Below are 10,551 nucleotides of genomic sequence, written 5' to 3'. Positions count from 1 at the left end.
CGGCGGCCCCTCGGGGCCTCCCTCCGCCGCGCCCCGGGGCCGAGCTTGGCGGAGCGGGGGATCGAGGGCTGGGAACGGGAGCGCTGGGGTTGGGAGCGGCGTGGGCGGCGGCCGCGGCCCCGCGTGTGTGGCCGCAGGCACGGCGCAGCGGCGCTCCCGCACCGCCCGGCCCGGCCCTGCCGCCGCTTGGGGTCACACACCTCCAGCCTCCGCTGTGGGAACAAAGGAAATTTCTTCCACACCCACGCGAAAAAAAGCAGGTGGCCTTCACAGGATGGGTTTGGTTGGAAAAGACCTCCAAGAACACCAAGTTCTGCTGTTAAGCCAGCACTGCCAGGGCACCGTTAAACCCTGTCCCTCAGCACCACGGCCACACGGCTTTGAGACCCGTCCAGGGATGGAGAGCTACCCCTGGCCAGGGCAGCCTGTTCCAGACCTTGACAACCCTTTGGGGAAAGAACTTTTTCCTGATGATCAACATAAACCTCCCCTGGCACAGCCTGGGGCCGTTTCCTCTTGCCTTGTTCCTTGTTCCTTGAGAGGATGACTCTTACCCCTCTCCAACCTCCTTTCAGGTAGTTGTAGGCAGTGAGAAAGGGGTAGTGAAGGGGCAGCCACCTACGGGAGGTGTGAGGAGGAGAAGGGGGATAGAACTGAATAGAATAGAACTAACCAGGTTGGAAAAGACCTTTGAGATCATCAAGTCCAACCTATCACCCAACACCATCTAATCAACTAAACCATGGCACCAAGCACCCCATCCAGTCTCTTCCTAAACACCTCCAGTGATGATGACTCCACCACCTCCCTAGGCAGCCCATTCCAATGGCCCAATTACTCTTTGTGTGAAGAACTTCTTCCTAATATCCAGCCTAAACCTCCCCTGGTGCAGCTTGAGACTGTGTCCTCTTGTTCTGCCACAGGTTGCCTGGGAGAAGAGACCAACCCCCACCTGGCTACAACCTCCCTTCAGGTAGTTGTAGACACCAATAAGCTTGAATGATGAAGCATGGCTGCCCAGAGGCCTCATCCTGGCAAGGGAAGGAAGGTGGCCAGGCCACAGGGTCGACCTGACCTGCTGGATCAGTGGCTGTCCACTGCCACCTGCAGCCACCTGTACTCCCTGTCCCTGCAGACGGAAGGAGAAGGGTGGCTGGAGGGGGGAGCAGGAAAGGCAGCTGCCTGCTGTGGCCCAGCTGGGCTAGTCACAGGCAGGGACAGCACCAGCGCTGCCAAGCCAAATGGCCACCCTGCAGCACACAGCATCACGTAAACCAACTCACCCGCTCTCTGGTGGCTGACAAAATAGCCATAGAGACAAGGTAACACTCCAAGAGCTGCCTATAAATTAGGTAAAAATAATTAATAATACATATAATATATTAATGGCGTTTCTGTGACATGATATGGATAATATACATTAATATATAAATACCTCACAAATAATTCAGTGTGTTTCCATTTCATCAACAATCACTGGCCAATGTATTTACTTTATGGTAAGGATTATACATTTCATTATAAATGGCTTGCTGAGCATGTCAGCAACTTTTACATCTCCATTCACTTTATTATTAATGGTTTCCTGAACAGTAACGGCATAATAATGCACACAATGCAGCATGAATATTTGATGTGGCATCTATAGCCTCCCATTTATCATTTATAACAGGCTACAAAAACATTATAAAACATTTATTACGAATTTATAGATCACTTTATACTAAAACAAAGTTGTGTTATAAATACATTATTAATCCTTTATGCCATTTATAGGAATCCCTTGTAATAAGGCCTTAGCATATTGCTGCTGCGCTACCGTAACAAGAACGGGGTGGCGTGGAGGAAAATGCAGCGTGATGAGCCCTGCTCCGGAGCGCTGGAGGTGTTCTGGGAAGGAAAGCATAAACATCTGCACTCAAAATTAATCAGACTGCCAAGGGACCAATCAAAAGAAATGCTGGATTCACTCAGAGTTGGGCTTTCCGCCCCCCTCTCCTCCACTCAGGAAAAGAAAGAAATGCTTGCTTTCCTGCAAGTTGGAAACTCGCAGCGCGGGAGCCCTGAAAGCTGAGCTGTCCTGCTTGGTTTTCCACATCACCTTTTCATTAGACCGATAAAATTTGCATAACTTACAAAAAGGCAACTGCCTAACGACGGGCAGCCCAGCCCGTCCTCTGTCATCAGGTAGCTTGGGGGCTGGCGAGAAGCAGGAGAGGATGCAATGGGTTTAGGAAATGGTTTTGTTTCTTTCTGTGAGTCCCAAAGACTGTTTTGTTTAGCAGCACGAATCCCCCCGCCGTGCCGGCAATCTACGAGGAGGAGAAAATGATGTTTGAAAACAGAGTTGTTGCCAAGTGCTAACTAGTACAAATAGCAAAAATCAGCTTCCGAGCCCAGCTTTGACACAGCTGCAGTTACCTCTTTCAGACTTAATGGCCCAGATGGGGCACGACCCAGGGAATGGTATTTGGGGTTTTTAACAATATATTTTTTTCTAACGTGACAATCTGTCTTCTAACAAACCCAGCTTAATGAGTCGGTGCCATTAGTCCCTTCTCATTACCTTGTGCTTCAGGAAGGGGCAGCTGGGGCTGGGTGGCAAGGGACACAGACCCATAGAGCAGAAAACCAGGCTGGGCTTGGAGAGCAGCTGCAATATTCTGTATGTCACAGGCTGCTCCACCTCATCCCTTGCTCCACTCTGCCTGGTCATCTGTGTTTGACCAAGACAGTGGTATCAGAAAAGCATCCAGGCTTGCAGGCACCAGAAGAAGAAACTATTTGTTGCTGGCTCCAAGCTGTGCATCCCAAGAGAGGGCTAGGATGGAGGTACAGCCCTCAGAACACCGAAAGAAGCAGGTCCACATTATATACTAAGGTGATTAAAATGCCATCCCTGAAGGAGCTAGCTAATGCAGTAGTAGTATTACTGCTGGCCCAATAATGGCTTTTCAAAACACAGACATCAGTGCAGTGCTCTTAGTTGGTGATTAAGGAGAGCTCTGCAGGAGTTTATAGCTATGGTGAGACTTTAATGCACCAACAGGTAAACTAACGAGCACTAGCAGGAGGAACGGGGCTGGAAGGGAGCAGAGCTGCCCCTGCAGCTGCCTACCCATTACCCACAACCACTGCTTTGCCAGGATGTTCCTTGTAGGATGATGCTTACAAATCTTTTCTCTGGATTGTAGTTTTCCTTTCTACATCTTTTCCTTGGAGGAGCCTTATACATCCTTCTCCTGTTGTCTGCACCTTTTCCATGCTCACCAAGCTTTTCCCAGCGCTGATGGAATTTCCCCAGCTGTGATGCAATTTCAGCTCATGGAGCATAGTGCATACTGTGAGTGCAGTGCTGCTCCCCTAGATCCCTTCCCAGGGTGTGTCCACTTCTGGGCCCCACAGTTTAAGAAGGACATTGAGACATTTGAACGTGTCCAGAGAAGGGCAACGAGGCTGGGGAGAGGCCTCGAGCACAAGCCCTGTGAGGAGAGGCTGAGGGAGCTGGGGTTGTTTAGCCTGGAGAAGAGGAGGCTCAGGGAAGACCTTATTGCTCTCTGCAACTATCTGAAGGGCCAGGAGGGCGTTGGTGTCTTCTCCCAGGCAACCAGCACCAGAACAAGAGGACACAGTCTCAAGCTGCACCAGGGGAAGTTTAGGCTTGAGGTGAGGAGAAAATTCTTCCCAGAGAGAGTTGTGAGCCATTGGAATGTGCTGCCCAGTGAGGTGGTGGAGTCACCATCCCTAGAGGTGTTCAAGAGGGGGTTGGACGTGGCACTTGGTGCCATGGTTTAGTCATGAGGCCTGTGGTGACAGGTTGGACTTGATGATCTTTGAAGTCTCTTCCAACCTTGGTGATTCTGTGAAAGCAGAAGCCCACAGATGTGGACTGATTTATTCTTCATTTCTACAGACACTTCTCCTTTTCTTTCTCTTCCACAGTTCCTTTCAGTTCTCTTCCAAGATACCAAACTGCAACCAAGGAACACTGAGTGCTTCCTGTTGGTTGCTATGACTATGACTGGTGGGGATCAGCCTTTGGCATTATCACTTAAATTTATCCTGGTTCCCATATGCCTCAGCCTTCACTTTCCCATTAGCAGAGAAAAATCTTAAATACATCACTAGGTCTACTCTAAACCCCAAAGAAAAACAACCAGAGTTTGTTAGCTTGAGGACCTGAGGGAGAGGGGAAAGGGCCACAATGTGTGGCCTCATGAAGCTGAGAATCAAGTGATGCAGGCTTTATTCATAAGAGAGCATAACATCATAGAAAAATCACATCCTTTAACTATTGTGGGAAATCAGCTGATCAAATGAAGCTACTTCATCATTTTGCTGCAGGCTGTATGCAGAGCTGTTCACTCCCAACAATAGGAAGTGTGTTTCTTAGCCAAGAGCTCTCACACATTCTTGTGCCAACAGTTCATATTAAATTGAGGGATTCAAAACAAGAAGGAAAAACTGTCTCATCAGTAACATGCCTCATCAGCTCTCTTCCCAGAAGGCAGCCAGGCTGACTCCACAGATATGGAAAGACCCAAGCCAGGGAAAAGAAAGCCCCAACAATTTCACAGCTACTCACACAGAAATGCATCCACGTGATACCCTCCTCTTCTCACAATCTGGATAGTTTGACCTGCAAAGTAGCAGGGAAAAAGTTATTACAGAATTCAAGTCTGAGCATGAATTTCCACTGAAAGAAGACGAAAGTGAGATGTGAAGTTACAGAAAGAGGCACTTGGCTAAATCTCTCCATGACACATGCCTCTGAGAAGCTCAGAAGCGGTAAATCCATTACCCTAAAATCTCAGCGGACCAAAACCAGCGAGCATCAAAGTCTGCCCCGTCACCCAGGTATCACACAATGTCACATCAAAGAAGGAGAAAGTCTCTCTCCCTTGCTCTCCCTCCTGCCCACCATCAAGATGGCCTGCTGGTTTTCCTGCCCCCTCAAACAGCGAGTTGGGGCACAGGTTAGAGGTCAATGTCAGAAAGTCATTTCCAGGTAACATGGGTGAGCGACTGCTCACATGCCACATCCTACACACCAGGTGAGAAGGAAAACGTGAAGAGGCCATAAATAGCTGCTTGGTGAGTCACCAGAGTCCCAGGGAGCTAACAGCAGCTCTCCAGGGAATCAGGGATGGTGTTTCTCTCAGAAGGTAACCTCCACTCCTGTTCTGAGGAAGCTAAAACCAGCAGTGGTGATCCCTGATCGTCACACTGCTGTGGCAGGACATTCCCTCCACTCATCCAGGAGCTGCAAACTTCCCTGCTCCTATCAGAAAGTGAAAGTAAAGGTGTGCTTTGCAAATCAGAACCTGCCTGGATCACAAGGCTGAGCGAGCTGACCCATAGCCAAGATGTCATCACCATGGGAGCAAGACCCACCCTGGAGCAGGCAGGAGCTGGCTTGGTTAATTTGAAATGCTGTGTCTTATCAGCAGAGCAGAGTTTAAAGCCTGGAAAACAAACAGTGTTTGTTAGTCATTAACAATGTTAACATGCTGAAGCAAAGGAGCACTTGGCCTCTTCCAAGCTTGTTGTGGACATGAATATGTTAGATCTCCTTTTCCTGGCAGTGGGGATAAACAAAGTCTTACTTTATAGGAACAGAAAGCCACTTGCTCACCACTTGGTTTATTGCTGACTTCCAAAATCCAGCTGGAACCTCACAGAATCACACAGAGTCAACCAGGTTGAAAGAGACCTCCAAGATCATCAAGTCCAACTGATCACCCAACCCTATCTAATCAACTAAACCATGGCACCAAGTGCCTCATGCAGTCTTTTCTTAAGCACCTCCAGGGATATTGACCCCACCACCTCCCTGGACAGCCCATTCCAATGGGCAATCTCTCTCTCTGTGAAGAGCTTCCTTCTGAGATCAAGCCTAAACTTCCCCCTGCACAGTTTGAGACTGTGTCCTCTTGTTCTGGTGCTGGTTGCCTGGGAGAAGAGACCAGTCCCCACCTGGCTACAACCTCCCTTCAGGTAGTTGTAGACAGCAAGGAGGTCTCCCCTGAGCCTCCTCTTCTCCAGGCTAAACACTCCCAGCTCCTTCAGCCACAGGGCTGTGCTCCAGACCCCCCACCAGCTTTGTTGCCCTTCTCTGGACACCTTTGAGCAACTTAACATCTTTCCTGAATTGAGGGACTAGAAGAGGCCAGCCCTTGCCTCAGGTTACTGCTAAGTTGATAGTAACAGAAGTCAGCCAGTATAACTTTCCACATGTGCACTGAATTGATGTGAAAAACTACAACTTGCTTTGTTTTCACTTGACCAGGGCTGAAGCACCACATGCTCTGTTCAGGGGAGAATGGGGGCTGCCATTGGATGTCTACAATAAGACAAAATTCCAGCTCTCTGTAGTCCTGGTCTAGCAGCATGACCACTGCATGGCCCTCCCCAAAGCCACAGGCACCTGCATGTCCCTCTGTTGCTTCCTGGGTGGCTGCAGGGGTGCAGAATGGGGGAACAGCCTTGTGCCGGGGCACTGCAAGCTCTGCAAGACAGCTTGTGGTAGATGTGGCGCAGGATGTCCTGCTCTCCCTGTGCTGAGTGCCCACAGAGGCCTTGCTCCTCTCCAGAGATGTTCCAAATACACTCTGGAAAGCAAAACCATGAACATCACTTAGGATTTTAAATGTCATTGCTGGTTTAAAATAAAAAGAGAGAGAGGGAGGGAAAGAGAGAGAGAGAGGGAGAGGGGGAGGCAATTTTATTACTCTTATGGTATGTTTTCCATTATTTGCATAATTGGTTAATGCTAATAAGACAATTAGCAATTCTTACAGCTTAATGACCCAACAATGAGTGGCCTATTGGAGCTTAATGAATTTTTTAGTTGTTGCTGGGGGGGCCTTGATGGGTTTTGCCCAGTATCTTCTTGTGCTAGAGAGGCTGTTCACACAAACAGGGTGACACCAAAGGCAAGACACAGGACAGGCAGATCTGTTATCCTAGGGGTCTCTTGAATTTAAAAGGAGGGGAGAATGCAGGCTCTGTATTCTGCTGCTTTAGGGCCAAAGTATCTAAACACACAGAGAGGCAATGCAGACATTCAAAAGTCAGTTCACCTTAGGCAACTGCTACCCCTGCAGAAACCAGAGTGCTGAGCTGGTGTGGGGATGGCTTTAACATACCCAAAGCTACCAAAAATCTTACTGTTAGTAGCTTTTAGTGAAGAACTCCTCAAGTGTGAATCAGACCATCCTGGACTGTGGTATGGCCAGAGGAATTTAACTGAGGGCAGACAGGGCCAGGACTGGGTTTGTCACTGCTGAGGTCACAGGTGAAGCTGGCTGGAGGAAAGGGATAACAGAGCCTTGTGGGGCAGTCACAGGAACAGATTCCACCACCCACATTAACACAGAGATGATAGAGGGAGTTTTCCTCTCCCTTTTTTTCCCCCCACAAGATTTCTTGCATGCTGCTCCTTGCAAAGCAAGGTCTCTCTTTCTCTACCTTTCCTCCTTCCTAATGGCTGACAAAACATCAGGGCCTTTAACCATGAAGTTCCATGTGGTGGCTGCTACCTGCATATCTCTCCCTGCCTTGCCACTGTTGACGTAGTGGGTTGGGCAGCTTTGTCTCTGAGCTCAGTGCTGGGATGTTTCCAGTTCCCCAACGTTAGGCATGCCCCACAGGCTGCTGCCACTGAGTCAAGAGCATGCAGGCACCTTACTGGTTAGTCATGCCCTGTTCATTGCCAAACTCATGTGGTGCTCCAGGACACCCTTCACGGTTCCTGGACACCCTTCATGGTTCCTAGGATGTACACTCCTGCCCACAGCTGGGTCAAACAGCCACAGTCCTGCTCTGGGGCACTGGTGCAGATGTGTGGCCATGCTGACAGCCACATGAGGCCTGGCAGGAGCAAGGCATGGTCAGGTTGGAGATGCCCACCTGTGCCCAGCTAAGGCAGCAAAGACCCATCGTGCATGTTGGACAAGGGTCTGTCTCCCCCTTGAAGCTGCCACATTGGGGGTCATACAATCCTGATGTTTTGATCACAGGCCATAGAAACATTTGATCTTTACAGCAGAGATAAATAAAGATGTCTGGTGTCTGCAGGGTATGGAGGTAGGCCCTGGTGTCCTCTATGGAGCAGCAGCTGAGCTTTGAGAGGACCCAATGCAAATGCCATCACAACATGGGTGAGGAGATGTCCTGTCCCCCTTCTTCTAAGTCTAGTCTCTCCCACTGCAGCCTGCCTGCACCATGTCACCTTCTCCACCCCAGCATGCTGGGACCTGTTCCCAGCCTGGATTCAGCTATTCCTGCATTCCTGCCCCATCTTTGCCAACCAGTGCAACCCCTTGGCTGCTCCAGAACTGCCCAGCTCCTGGGCTCCAGTCCTCTGTCACCTCTGCCCAGTGCCAGCCCTGCAGGCACCAAAGCAGTGCCAGCTGAGGCACAAGGGTTGTTCTACCCCTGTCATGAGCTGAACTGAGTGCAGCCACAGGATGCTGAACAATCCTGTGGACAGTTTTCCCTTCCCCATTGTGCCTCACCTAGAGCTGGGAAGGAAGTCTGAGGAGACCAAAAGCCTCCCAGTCAGCCAGTGCTGAGCATGCTGCCCAGCCTCAAGTGGAACCACCAGCCCTGGCACCCCGTGGCTTTCCTAGAGAGCTCTCAACTACAGAATATTGTGGTAGAGAAGTGTCTAAGCAGGAATTTTGGGATATGTTGCCTGGAAGGCAGATGGGAGCAGTGATTTCCACTGGGTGAGCTATAGGTACCCCGTGAGCTTGCCACAACCACACAGACCTCCAATTTGCTCTTCTAAGCAAGGCACCAGCTCTCCTTGTAGGCAGAGATGATGGCCCCAGCCCACAAGAGGAGCTCAGCAATCCTGTGAAGGATAACAGTGTCAGCTCAGCAGGGATGGAAGGAGAGAAGGTGCTCAGCCAGGCAGAGATGAAAGTTGCAGAGCGCTGATGAGAAGGCAGGCGAGAGTCAGGGCTTCAGCACCGCCGACGCTGTTCAGAGCTGTCACGGCTGCTGCAGGCAGAAGGGACGAGCTCCTGCCATCAGCTGTCTCTGCACAGCCAGTTGCCTTTTGACAGCCCCATTCTCAGCCCTGATCTGGTTTCAGTGACATGCCCCAAGCCAGAAGAAACTCCTCAGCTCCACTGGGTCCAAGCAGAGGGAGGCAGAGGAACAAATGCTTTGTGGGAACCTTCAACACAGCAAAAAGGAGAGATCAGCACATCCCAGGTGATGGGGTTTGTATTGGGAGATCTGTGGCAAGGCCTAGCTCTGCAGAGTAAACTTCCACCCACGGTACATCCCTTTGAGTTTGCTTCCTGATCTCCCAAAAGATGATTTCTGTGGCTGCTGCTAAAGAGATGCTCCTTCCACCTTCTCAGACACATCTCTTTTCACACTGCTCTGCAAAGCCTGGTCATCCTGGTCTAAAGGGCCATTAAGTAGTTCTGCCAACATCTAAGCATCCCCAGTTCCTAGAAACCAGGCATCCTGGAGCTGGTCTGCTCACAGCAGGCATCCCCAAACAGAATTTTGGGGCCAACCAAGCAATTTGGTTTTGACTGTAAATGTTTCTAGTTGCAGCCCTGCAGCAGGATGTCTGGAAAGCCCCATCTCCAGGCAGGATCTTCACCAAAAGCATCACTACTTTGACTCACTGTCTTTGTGTGGTAACAATCTTGAGACACTTTCCCTGCTCCTTGATTTAAAGTCCTGTGAAAAGCCCTTTTCCAGCCAGTCCCACAGGCTCCCAGCTGCTCTAGGCCCACAGCAGCACCATAAGAACTACCTCCATGTTCTGACAAACTGAGCAGTGCTTTAATGATGTCTGATAAGGGACTAAGGTAAGAGGAGTCAGTAATCTCACTGGGAACCCTTTAGACAGGCATTAATCCTGCTGTCACTGAGCCCCTCAGGAAAACCATTTCACTGACTTGATCTTCTTCAGCTGTTCCTCCACATAATTTATATGTAGCTAATTGCCACAGTGGTGACTCCAGATACAAAGCAGATGCTGCTGAGGAAAAGAGCATGTTGCATCCTTAAGTGATGGCTCCAACCTCTTTATTTACAGGAAAGGCTACTTACAGTTGATGGAAGGTTCAGATCTCTTTTCTCCATCTCTTTGCAAAGGCAGCCAGACATTCATTCATACTGTGGCCCATCAGTAAAAGTTCTCAGCTATGGCAAGAATGGGCAGTATTTCTCCACTTGACCACCCATGAGGCCAAAACTGTCCCTGCCACCAGCAAGGAGATGCAGACTTATTTACAGCTATCAGCAGAATTCCTCTAGGATCATTGCCTTTAGAACACCACAGAGATTCTCTACTAACAAGTAGAGTGCCAGAGGAATAAAGACAAACAAGGTGAAAGCAACCTGGTGACTAGAATTAAGCAAGAACAAGGATATGCAACAGTTCTTGCTCTGGAGTAGAGGGAAGAAAACCACCTCCTTTTCTGTCCTCAAACAACAGCTGGGAAATAAGCCATGACCCTTATCAGCAGGTTAGGACCAGAGAGCAGCGATCAGGAGAGTCACAGGGAGGAACTTGTT

This window comes from Dryobates pubescens, chromosome 4, assembly GCF_014839835.1.
Source record: "Dryobates pubescens isolate bDryPub1 chromosome 4, bDryPub1.pri, whole genome shotgun sequence".
Taxonomy (NCBI): domain Eukaryota; kingdom Metazoa; phylum Chordata; class Aves; order Piciformes; family Picidae; genus Dryobates; species Dryobates pubescens.
This window is presented reverse-complemented; position numbering follows the sequence as displayed.